The following is a 12,388-nucleotide window of genomic DNA, read 5'->3' on the forward strand; positions in this document are numbered from 1 at the left end:
AAAAGAGTCATTCGTTATTAAAAAAGGGTTTTCTTTTGTGCTTAAGCACGATGATGGGGGTCGTTTACCGGGATCGGTGAATGCTTAGTTTAAAGGTCAACACAAATCATTAAAGCGCGCTGCATCTTTTCCCAACACGCGACCATGGAAAAGGAGGAGGAAATTTACGTGCCGTACTCACGAGATGTGTCAAACAGTAGACGCCACCGCTATTGTTAAAGCTGGGTGACCGTGCAGCCATGAAGAAGCATCTTTGGTCTGCAGTCTAATCATCCGGTGCTAATGGTGGTAGTGGAGTACATTATTACTAGTGCTACGTTCTCTCTCTTTTTTGTATCAGATCGCTTCTTTATTAACTTGTGATAAGAGTTAGTACTACATGGTTTAACAAGAAGGGAGTACATCTACCATCCATTCAAAGCAAAACGAGCCCATAGCCACCTAGCGAACTCATGGGCAACAACAAATAGTTCCTTTTCTTTTGCGAGAACAACAACAAATAGCTTCTACGGGACAATGCTTGAATATCGTGCATCACTATACCTTCTAGACCCCCTTGCTTCCTGATTCTAAAATGGTAAGTGATTTGCATCTTCAGGCCCTCGATTACATGTTGGATGCGGGACGGGGCACTTTAGTATGTCTATTAGCCTAGACCACACAACATGAAAGGAGTGAGCACAGGTCGAGCCCATTCCATCATGCCTCGGTTTTTCATCCATGTTGCCAATCCCTGATATAGTAATATGATGGTCGCACCGACAAACACCCATTTTGTTAAAGCTCTAGGCAATAAGATCCATCATCTCATGTTGCAATAAAAAATGCCAACGATTTCTCTTGAGTCAACATGCCAAAACGTGTGTTCATCCTAGTGTCCGGTAGAAAAATCAATGAGATCACTGACCTTGGAGAGCAACTGTCCCACACGACCAAGGCCGTTTTCAGAAATTTGGGGCTCCGGGCGAAAACCAAAATGTGGCCCAAAATTTCGAACAATTCACATAACATAAATAGTATTAGTATGCGTACATCATGCTCTCAATTTATTATATAATTTCGAGTCTGTTTTATTTGGACCTTATTTAGGCATATAGCAAACACTAATGTTAAAAAGGTAAAGGGATTGCAAAGCAATGAACAAACCTCATGTTCTACCAAATAGGAGCATCTGCCTAATATTTCTTGAAATAAAATCTTCACATCTTACGCTCTTCAGAACCATATTCATGCTTCCTAATTCTAGTAGACATGGTGAAGATTCAGAAACAAAACCTAACAAATTATAAGTGACCATTGATCAAACATAATCTAATTAGTTTCTAATAGTGTCGATAGCTAGATGACTAGATCATTCAAATACAAAGAAAATGAATTGAAAAAAGAACCTTGCTTTTGGAGATTAGAACATAGTTCGTAGTTTGGCCTGATGTGTTCCTCAATCCTGATTGAAGCAACCAACGGATCCTCCATCCATACTGTTGCATCTTCACGCAGCAAGACGATCGGCAATGGATTGGATCGGAGGTGACTACGCTGGCGCCGGCACGACTTCTAGGGCCGCGCGTAGGGCGAGGGTTTGGTGCTTCGTCAATCTCGGATCGCCGGTCGCGAGACCGAGACGGCAGTTCGGTCTAGCGATCTGTATCCAGTGTTTCGATGGGCCTCTAACCTTCTTTTTTTCTGTAAGTATATGTTATTTGGGCCTCTATAAGTAGCGGCCCGGATGCCCCGTATATGCAGCAAAGACACCACGTAAATCTAGTCAACACACATATGTGAGTTTTTAGTTTTTCTAGCGATCTTTCAGCGGAAGGAGGCATCGTACACGAAGCGGATTTTCTCTGGATGGAGGCCCCACGATTTTGGGGGCCCTGTGCGGTCGCTCACCTCGCTCCCCCTCATCGACGGGCCTACACACGACGTGTTATAACTTTCCTCCAATGTTATTCTTTTACCATCGCCCACTTGTCAGATATACCATGTTTAATGGGGAATCCTTTTTTTTACGGGTAATGGGGAATCCTATTTAGTCCACAGGTCGATGGGTAGCGAGCAAACACGCACCCCTTGTGATAGCTATGTACAGATATTGGGGCCGACCCAACAAGACAATTTCAGGAGATTCCACATTACGGCTTTAGAAATGCTCTCGAACCTCCCCGGGCCATTTTTCTTCTTTCTGGTTTTCATTTTCTTCTTCTTTTTTATTTTCTGCTTCGCGAATATTTTTTGAAATATGTAACATTTTCTTCAATCAAGATCATTTTTTAATCTGCAATTTTTTTTGAATCCATGAACATCTTTCAAATTCACAAACATATTTTAAAAAATGATAAACTTTTTTTCCAAATCACACTCATTTTCTAAATTCATGAATATTTTTCAATTTGCTAACATTTTTAATCATCAACATGTTTTTCAAGTTCACAAATTTTTTCAGAATTCGTGAACATTTTTTCAGTCATGAACTTTCTTTCGAATTCATGAATATTTTTTAAAATTCAAGATACTTTCAAACCATAAACATTTTTAATTTGCAACTATTTTTTCAAGTTCAAGAACATTTTAGAAACCATGAGTATTTTCTCAAAAATTTGAACATTTTTTGGTTTTGTGAATATTTTCAAATTCAATAAAAAATTCAAAATCATGAACATTTTTTAAGTTCACAAATATTTATTTCCTGAATAGTTTCTAAACATCTGGTTGTATTTAAACAGAAAATTCGATCAAAGTAAAAAAACTGGTCGCAAATCTGATCAGTAGTTGGTTGGCCCATTAACTGCTGACTTGTAGAGGGGTGCTCTTTCGGTGACTTTCCCGCCGGCTTCACGCGGAATGGTAGCACGCATGGTTAACGTTATCGACGCCGGCCATGATGCTCTGCCACATGGATGATGCGTTCTTCCTCAACACAACATTTAAAAGTCGCCATCCGAAAAATATACATCTCATGATTTTATTTTATTTTGCACAAAGGGAATCTTGGTTACCATAAATTCTCTAGGCCGCAGCAGCCGAACTGAAACAGCTAATATCACGGAACCTGTACCTCCTCGGCGCTTTGGTGCACACCAATTACCAGGTGAACCAATCATCTTTATTTGATTGTCACCATCCCTTGTTACTAATGCGACATTGCTTGCATGATTCCTTCGTCCGGACATTGCATATGATGGTTTACCTTCTGCAATCGATTTAAGGCGAACCTCTTTTCCACCGGTGATAGTTTCTTTTTCCTTCCACCCATTTATTTTGAGTCCGGATAACTGCCACACGTGTAACATGATGGACACCCGCTCGCACGGTCCTGTGTGGCATACCCTGCAGGCAGCCCACACGACTTTGTGTGGGCGAATATAAGAACTGCCCACATGTGTGGCAGGAGGAGCATCCTACCACACGACTCCTACGGTACAATGGGATCGATTTCAAGTACGAATTCGTTTGACAGGGAAACCCACACCCCACACGCCTCCATCAGACCGGATCCCTTTTCCCTGTGAAAAAAAGGGGGAAAAGCCCACTAACAACAAATTAAATGAAAAGGCCCAGTTTTTGGTTTTTTCTGTACAAACAAAAGCCCAGATTTTGCTCAGATACTAAAAAATGCCATCAGCTGCTTTGAAAAAAGCAGAAAATGTCATTCGAGTTTAACCATGAACAAAGGTTTATATTTGTTTTTTAACGATGGCAAAGGTTTATGAACACATATATAATGCCCAAAATGAAATATGGCAAATCTGCCATGACAACAAAAATCAATATTGCCATGTGAAAAAACGCAAAATTTTGAAAAATTCATATGAAAAGAACACACAAATTTGACAAGGCAATAAAATATAAAAATGCAATTGCATTTTTAATTAAAAATGCCATGAAAGTTTAATCAAAATTGCCATGTTTCGAAGGAGAATTTTGCCGTGTGTGAGAAAAAATACAAAATGTTGAAAATCAAGTATGAACAAAGAGATTTGCCATGGCAGATTGGTATCAAAGAATTGCCGTGTTTTGTATGATGAATTTAATGTGTGTTGAAAAACACAAAAGGTTTGGAATTCACCTATGAACAAGAAACGTGTCATGGCAAATTCGTATCAAAACTTGCCACGATGAAATTCATGTAAACTAAATTTGCCATGAACAAGAAACATTGCCATGGCAGATTCATATTGAAACTTGCCATGGCAGAAAAAATCATTTAAACTAAATTGCCATGATCACTAAACTAAATTTGCCATGAACTGTAAACTAAATTTGCCATGAATTGTAAACTAAATTTGCCATGAACCAACAAACTAAAATTTGCCATGAATTTGTATCAAAACTAGGCACGACAGACTTATATCAATAATTGTCATGTTCTGGTATGATGAATTTGCCATGTGTGTAAAAAACAGAAAAGTTAAAAAATCATAAATATGAACTGGAAAATTGGCACGGCAGAAATTCACGTAAACTAATTTTGCCATTACCAAGAAAAATTGCCATGGCAGATTCATATTGAAACTTGCCATGACAGAAAAAATCATGTAAACTAAATTGCCCTGATTTGAAAACGTATCAAAACTTGGCATGGCAGATTTGTATCAAGAATTGCCATGTTTTGGTATGATGAATTTGCCACGTGTGTAAAAAACACAAAAGGTTGAAAATCAAAAAATATGAACGAGAAAATTGCCATGGCAAATTCGTATCAAGAATTGCCGCTTGTTTGTATGATGAATTTGCCGTGTGTGAAAAAAAAACAAGAAGTTGAAAAGTCTAGTATAAACAAGAAAAATGCCATGGTAGATTCGTATCAAAACTTGCCACGGCGAAATTCACGTAAACTAAAATTTGCCACGATTTGAAATTCGCCATGACTAGTAAACTAAATTTGCCATGAACCAAATAAACAAAATTTGACATGATCAAATAAAATCAGTTTGCCATGATCAATAAACTAATTTTGCCATAGCCAACAAACTAAATTTGCCATTATCAACAACCTAAAATTGCCGTGGTTAACTAAGAAACAAAAGCATAAAGATTGTCATGGGCGTGTTAAAAAAACTAAATTTGCCATGACTAGTAAACTAAATTTGCCATGAACCAAATAAACTAAATTTGACATGATCAAATAAAATCAGTTTGCCATGATCAATAAACTAAATTTGCCTTGGTCAATAAACTAAATTTACCATTATCAACAAACTAAATTTGCCGTGGTTAAGTAAGAAACAAAAGCATAAACATTGTCATGGGTGTGTTAAAAAAACGAAATTTGCCATGACTAGTAAACTAAATTTGCCATGAACCAAATAAACTAAATTTGCCATGATCAATAAACTAAATTTGCCATGGTCAATAAACTAAATTTGCCATGGTGTTTTGCTTATAAATAGAAATATACGTTATAGAATTGCCATCGATAAAAGTTTAACAGCCGCCATGATTTCTGACCTCAATCTAACCACATGTATTCTATAGATAACAACACCAGATAATTAACAGGCCTCGTGACCTAGGGTACTACTACAGGTACACATGTTTAAGCTATGTGACCAACTTAAAATGCCATGGGTGTTAAATTTGCCATGCCTCTGAAATTTACTATGGCATCATCAAAAATTGCCATGACTCTAAAGTTTCCATCACTGCATGCTCGAAAACTGCCCGTGGAAACTATAGACTATCCATCCAATTCTAAACAAAGGCTAAATTATCAGATTGAAAACTGTACTCAGATGATTGATCAAACAAAAATCATCTCCCTGTTGTCGTGTGCATGAACACACAACACACGAAACTGAGAGAGGGAAAATCAAACCTCCATGGCATCGGGTGCCGGAGGAGCACGGAGCAGGCGGGCCTTCCTGAAGATCACATCGAGCACGCGGATGTCGTCGTGACTGCAGTAGTTGCTGGGCTACCGCGACGCCCTGACGAACAAGCTGTTGCCTCCCACGACCACAAGCCCATCGATGTTGACGACGAACATGGGGTGGCACTTGCCCACCGGGTCGAGTAGCTCCGGCCCGCGCCTGCACCCACCACGGAGGCCGAGCCCCACCAGGGACACCCGCCGGCCGGCCGCCGTCGTTCCCGGGGCAGGAGTTGGCGAGTAGGGCGGCGACAGCACGCAAATAGACTGGCGCGCGACGGAGCTCGAACCCCAGAAGTAGCCGCGCACGCTCGCCTCCTCCGCTTCAGCCATCCGGCCCCCTGGACCTCCCCCTCACAGCCGGGAAAACCACACAGCTCTCCCTCACCGCCACCCAAGCCGCCATGGGAGAAGGGGGATCCACCCGGTGCTCACCACCAACGCGCCCCTCCCCGCCCCTCACGCCTGCCACCGCCCATCTCGCCGGCCACCTACTGGTCACCACAAAGATAGATATGAGAGGGGATTACTAGCAGAGGGGAAGAAGAGGAGCGGCACGGGGCGGTGGGAAGAAACCTGGCTGCGCTAGTCGGTGTTCGCCGGCCACCGGAGGTGTGGGAGAGGCGTCAGGGTCGCTCGGGGTTGAGCTCCTTGGCGCGTGGCCGCCGTTGATGCGGGGGAAAAGGAGTGGAGTGGGGGTGGGGTGGGGGGGGGGGCTGAGGCGAGAGGATAAGGTGCGCTGCCACACGCGTTCGGGCGAGGAGTGTTTCGCCCGCACAACACCGTTTGCTTACGTGGCTTTTGACCCGGATGGCAATTGCTCTAAAATTCGTGCAAACGGATCGAACGGCATCAAGTGCGTGTGGGCAGATTTCTAAATGCCACACGTGTGGGCGTTAACATTTTCATTTATTTTTTGTTTTCTCTAATTCCCATGTATCAAACATCAACAAAGTAGTAGTTTTATCTGAGAACTAACAAGTACAATCAGATTGCGGAAAAAACCCAAGTAGACTCTGATTGGGCCGGACAAGCCTGGGCTTTTTCCCAGCGTTCCCCCTCTTAAATGGCCTGCCGCTGGGCCAGCAGTCCAGTTGCCTCAGAGAAATACCCTAAAAAAAAGTTGCCTCAGAGAAACTTTTCTTGCTCCCTTCCTTCTCCGGTGTGTAGCTTCTTTCCTACCCAAAAAAAAGGCTTCTTTCCTAAAAAAAACAAGAGATGGACGTGCGCGCTCTTCGACGCTGGTGTAAAACCTCTCCCGGAAGGAACTAACCAAAGCGTAACGCGCCTGTCCAGCTCACAAGGTTAATCCGGAGGAATCCTTGTCGTGCAAGACACGAAGGTGATGGCATGCAGGAGATCGGCGACGGATCAGAACAGCCCCCGCAGATTTTGGCAACAACAAAGGCGCCAACGAAAACCGCCGCAGATAGAGCAAAACACACACTCCAGCTGGGCACAACCAATACACGACCCAGAGAAATGGTTCCCGAACCCTCGCGGTCCGCCCGTCCGTCCCCCGCACGCCACAACGGCTGTGCGGCGCGGCGCGGCGCGGCCTGCTGCGCTTCCGTCACGAGCGCGAGATCGGGGGCGGAGCGTTTCGTTTTCTGGCGCGAGCCCAACTGGCACCCACCCACGCCCCATCCCCCCATCCACCACGTGCCGGGCGGGCGAGTGACCCCGGTCAACAGCACCGACGAACGGAGAAAAAGAAAGGGTTTGGTTTCTTTCCCCACCCGTCGCGTCCAAAAAAGACGCGGTTCCCGAGAGGAGAGGAGAGGAGAGGCGAGCGCGCTACGCGCCACGGCCACGCCACGCAGCGCGACGCGAACACGTCCTTTTCCTCGCGTAACGCCTCGAGGCCGCCGGATGCGCGCTGGGGCGTGGCCCCGAGGCGGATCCGACGGCCCCGCGCCGCGCAGCCACGTCCCGCCCCCCACGCTATATAAACCGACGTGGACGCGGCCCGGCGCTCCACCGCGCTATCCACCACCACGCCTCACTCTCCTATCCTCCTCCTCTGTTTTCAGTTCCACTTGGCGGTTCCCTTCCTCTGAGTCGGCTGCTGTGGGAGCGCTGGTAGGGTGCATGGAGGAGGAGGAGGCCGCCGGCGTGAGGAAGCGGAAGCGGGGCGGGGAGGCCGCGGTCGTCGTGGTGTCCGGCGAGGCGGGGCTCGTCGAGGGAGGCGGTGGCTTCTCGTGGAAGGAGGCGGAGATGGAGGAGGGGGAGGAGTACGAGGGCATCGCGGAGGAGTCGGTGGAGGAGGTGATGCGGTGGCTGGAGCTGGAGATCTCCTCCTCGCCGGGGAAGGGCGGCGACGACGGCTTCGTGACCATCAACGGCAACGAGGAGAGCTGCGGCCCGTCCTTCTCCGCCGCGGCGTCCACCGTGATGGCCTCCGTGGACACGCGCGCCGGGGCGCCGCCGCCCCCGACGGCCATCCCCTGGCCGTGGCCGGAGCCCGACGACACCAAGGCGGCGGCGACGGCGTCAGCGGCGGACGGCGACGACGACGCGGACATGGCCGAGCTCGTCGACGAGGAGTGGCTGGTGGAGCTGCTGACCGGCGGCGGGCCCGCGCTGGAAGTAGAGTAGGGTAGGGCGCTCGGGGAGTTGTAGGCAAGGCGTAAGCGTACGCGCGTTTCCTTTTTCGGACGGTTGTACAGCAGGCAAGGAAAAAGCCAGGAAAAAAAAGGGGGTGGTTCGTTTTGGCGTGGCTCGGGTCGATCGCATCGCTTTCTTTCGCGGTATGGGCGGGCACCGATGGATTCATTCATCAATGCGGTCGGTCTTGCTTGTGCGTTGAGAGGTGAGGTTGCGAGGAAATGGAAATGGTACTTGCTGGTGACACGATCGGGCTGGCTGGCTCTTTGTCGCGTTGCCTGCTTTTGCGTCCGGTTTCTAGCTATGGCTCAGTTTTCCTGTTCCGTGCTAGAACCCTTTTCTCGCCTTGACTGGCCGATAGCGAGCGGCGTTTGAATTCGATATCGATCGTACTACTCCTGCGTTTTGTTTTTCTTTCTCTTTCGCCAACCTACCCAACCCACATTCAATCAGCTAGCGGCGTGTACGATCAGTCTCTGTTAACCAATCTCAGAGTCCCGAGGAAAGAAGACCTATCTATCTACAGTAAGCAGGACTAGTAGTAGGAGTAGTACTAAAATGAATCCAAGTTGGGAGGCGTCTCGGCCGGAGCATGAACTAATTTCCGTCGGTACATGTAGTGCGTTCGTGTCCTTCGTGGTCTGGACGCATTTTTTATATTCCAAAGAGGCGACGGTACGAAACAGATGCAGCAGGCAACATGGATAGCCATGAATCCGCGAGTGAGCGAGCACAAAGGAGCGCGGGGCTCGGTGGTCTGTGGTTTCAGGCTATCAGCTTCCACGGCAGACTGCATGCAATGCAAGCAGCCTGCTGTGTGGACAGTGCAGCGCAGTGCAGGCTTTACTTACTTTCACTGTAGTAGTTTCAGGCTTGGGCCGCAGGCCGCAGCACAGCACAGCACAGGTCAAAGACAGCACGTTTCATTACGCATGCATGCAGGCATGCAGCTACCACGACTATCAGGCCAGGTCTAGCCGCCGTGCTTCTCATGTTTGCTACAGAAGGACATGCACTCGTCCCGTCCGGCCGATACGTATGTGTGGATCATGATTACGCAGACGGCGCCGGGTGGTTTGGCCTGGCTTCACCGTGCATGTGGCCAGTTCGTTCGTTCGATCAATGCACGCGTCTGTGTGGTGTGGTAGCTCTAGTGCCCTCTCCTGTCGGCAGGCCACCTCCCTAGAGGGAGGCTAGGGTAGGGGTGCGAGTATCGCCACTGTGGCCGTTGGGTAGATGCATTGATACGTGACATCTTCGTACTGGAACCAACAGTCCAGCTGATGCCGTGCGTGTACTACTATATTGCTTCCTTTAACTGTCAGCAACAGTGAGGCTTGTCCTCGCGCCAAGGGGAAAATATATATTGATAAATAAATGTATGGATCCAAACCCGAACACAAGCATCACGGGCCAGTGCTGCTTCTTTCTTCGCTACACGGGTCAGTGCGTTACCTATCAGCAGACCAAGACTTTTGTTTTTTAGTAGAAGCAGACCAACACATAGACACACATTTTTCTCTTTCTTCATCATTTTTTTTGAGCCGTAGGGAATCATCATTTTTTTTAGTTGTAGGGAATCATCATACAGACAGATCGTCGCAGCAAAGAGGAGGGAGCCTATCCCCACGTACTGTCACGGGTGGGCCGGCCCAGCAAAGCCGGAGCTTTATTCCTTTTTGTTTTCCTTCTGATGTTTTTTTCTTTTATTTTCCTCTTTCTGTTTCTTTTGTGTTTTTTCTTCTTTCGCTATCTTTTATACTCCCTCCGATCTATATTTATTGATGCGGGTTTAGTACAAAGTTGATCAATGTTGGTTTTGTGCTAACTTTGTACTAAATCATCATCAATTAATATGGATCGAAGGGAGCAGTTTTATTTTCCTTTTATATGTCCCTTCCTTCACTAACTTATTAATTTTAATTTTTATCATTTTCCTGTTTAGCTTGTCGGGCAATATATAAATGTTTCATACGTATACATGAAGGTTTCCCCGTTGTCTTTTTTGAAAACTTTGTTTTGCTTTTTGTATTTAATTCCAATAAATGATTAATGACATTTCCCATAATATTGGAATTTTTTTCAACACATGAATATCTTTTGAAAATACTCTCCCCGTTTCAAAATATAAGGTGTTTTTTTTAGTCAACCTTTTCTATGTTTCACCAAATTTATAGAGAAATATCAACAACCACAATAACAAATCTGCATAATTAGATTCATCAATAAATATATTTAATATTTCAATTTCTTTGTATTATAGATGTTCGTACTTTTTAATTGAACTTGGTCAAACATAAAATAATTTGATTTTTTTTTAAAATACACCTTATATTCTGGGCCAGAGGTATCAAAGTATGTTTCCTTTAAATAGACAACCATTTCTTTTGAATATAAGTTATTTATTCTGATATATGTGAGAATTTATTTTTGCAACAGGTAAACCTTTAAATATTTTTTAACCAGTTTATGAATGATTATAAAATCCATACCTATATAAAAAGACCCAAATGAGCAGATGCAATTAAACTCGGCCATCAAATCGTGTTAATCCAAGGACCTAAACTGCTTCGATGTCGAGCGCTCAACACGTTTAGCGTGCAGTTAGTTTCATGCCAAAAATAGTGCTAATCACGTAATAACACGTAAATAATATCCTACTTAATATCCGCGTGCACTTAATATACTTCCAAATTAACCTGCATTGCACGTACACATTGACTAGTATGATTAAATATTCGAGTTTGTGAACAAAAACTTCTAAAAAATAGGACCTGTTCACGGGCCGCACCCAATGAGGCCCATATAGAGACTCATCAGGTGGCATGGCCCGTCCTTCACTGTCTGGGCCCACTACAATCCTTTTCTTTACATGGCCCACTATGCTTTCGTTTTCTTTTGCGATTGGCCCACTATTCTTCCTCTCTGTCCTACTTCGTGCGAAAGGGCGACTAGGTCCATTTGCCGGCTGCATATCCTCTCTCTTTTTCCCTGTAACATGGCAATTCCTCTGTTGTTTTGCAGCCGGAACCAGAGAAATGGACACCACCACCTGCAACTTTAAAGTGCAAGATAAAGAGTGCAGCCGAAGAAAGCCGCTTGCAGTGACCCGGTGCCCTTTTGTTAATGTCTTCTCCTTCTGCTAATGTTCCGTGTGAATCTAGCTTAGGCTGCCGCTATCAACCAAAAGACACCAATGGGTTTAAGGTGTCTCATACTTTGGGTCCAGCAGATGAGATGAGAGATCAATGGCACAAAAGAGCAAAAGGCGGAGGATAATATAGATAAGCACAAGATGGATCTATCGGACCTTTCTTTTCATCGAAGGCCTTACTTATCATGGCAGGTTCCTTTGCTTCTTGTTTTCCTCGGTCGCTCCTTCCCCCCTGCGAATAGAGAAGCGAAACTTGCTGTCCAAGCCCCTTGGGTTCAGGATCACCTGTCTGCTACTCGCACTAGCCAGTTTAGCCAGCACCGTGATGCGTCGATCATGCGTGGTAGCATTGCGACGCAAGGCATTGAAATGGTGATCATTGCGGCCTGCCTCTCGCTCTTGGACGGAGAGGACAAAAAAGAAAAGTTGCCGCGACCTTGCGCGGTGATTGCTCGACGCAAAGCGACGTGCGTGCGTTCCCTCCTCCTCGCTCTTCACATGCCTGGTGCATGCCTCCCTGCCTCCCACTGCCACCGCCAGCGTTGCATTTGCACCGCGCGTTGCAACCCGCTGGATTCATGACACTTTTCCTGTGGCCGCCCGGCCCAGATCGATACATCTCTCCATCTCTCCTCTCGCCAAGGACGAGCAGAGATGGCCATATGCCATATGGTAGGCCAACTCCACCGCGTGACTCCATCCTGTTTGGGTCCGTCCGTTTGGGATAAAACGGACAAGCCGGGCCGCCCAGCGTGCGG

The sequence above is a fragment of the Triticum aestivum genome, chromosome 3B (genome assembly GCF_018294505.1).
Source record: "Triticum aestivum cultivar Chinese Spring chromosome 3B, IWGSC CS RefSeq v2.1, whole genome shotgun sequence".
NCBI classification, from domain to species: domain Eukaryota; kingdom Viridiplantae; phylum Streptophyta; class Magnoliopsida; order Poales; family Poaceae; genus Triticum; species Triticum aestivum.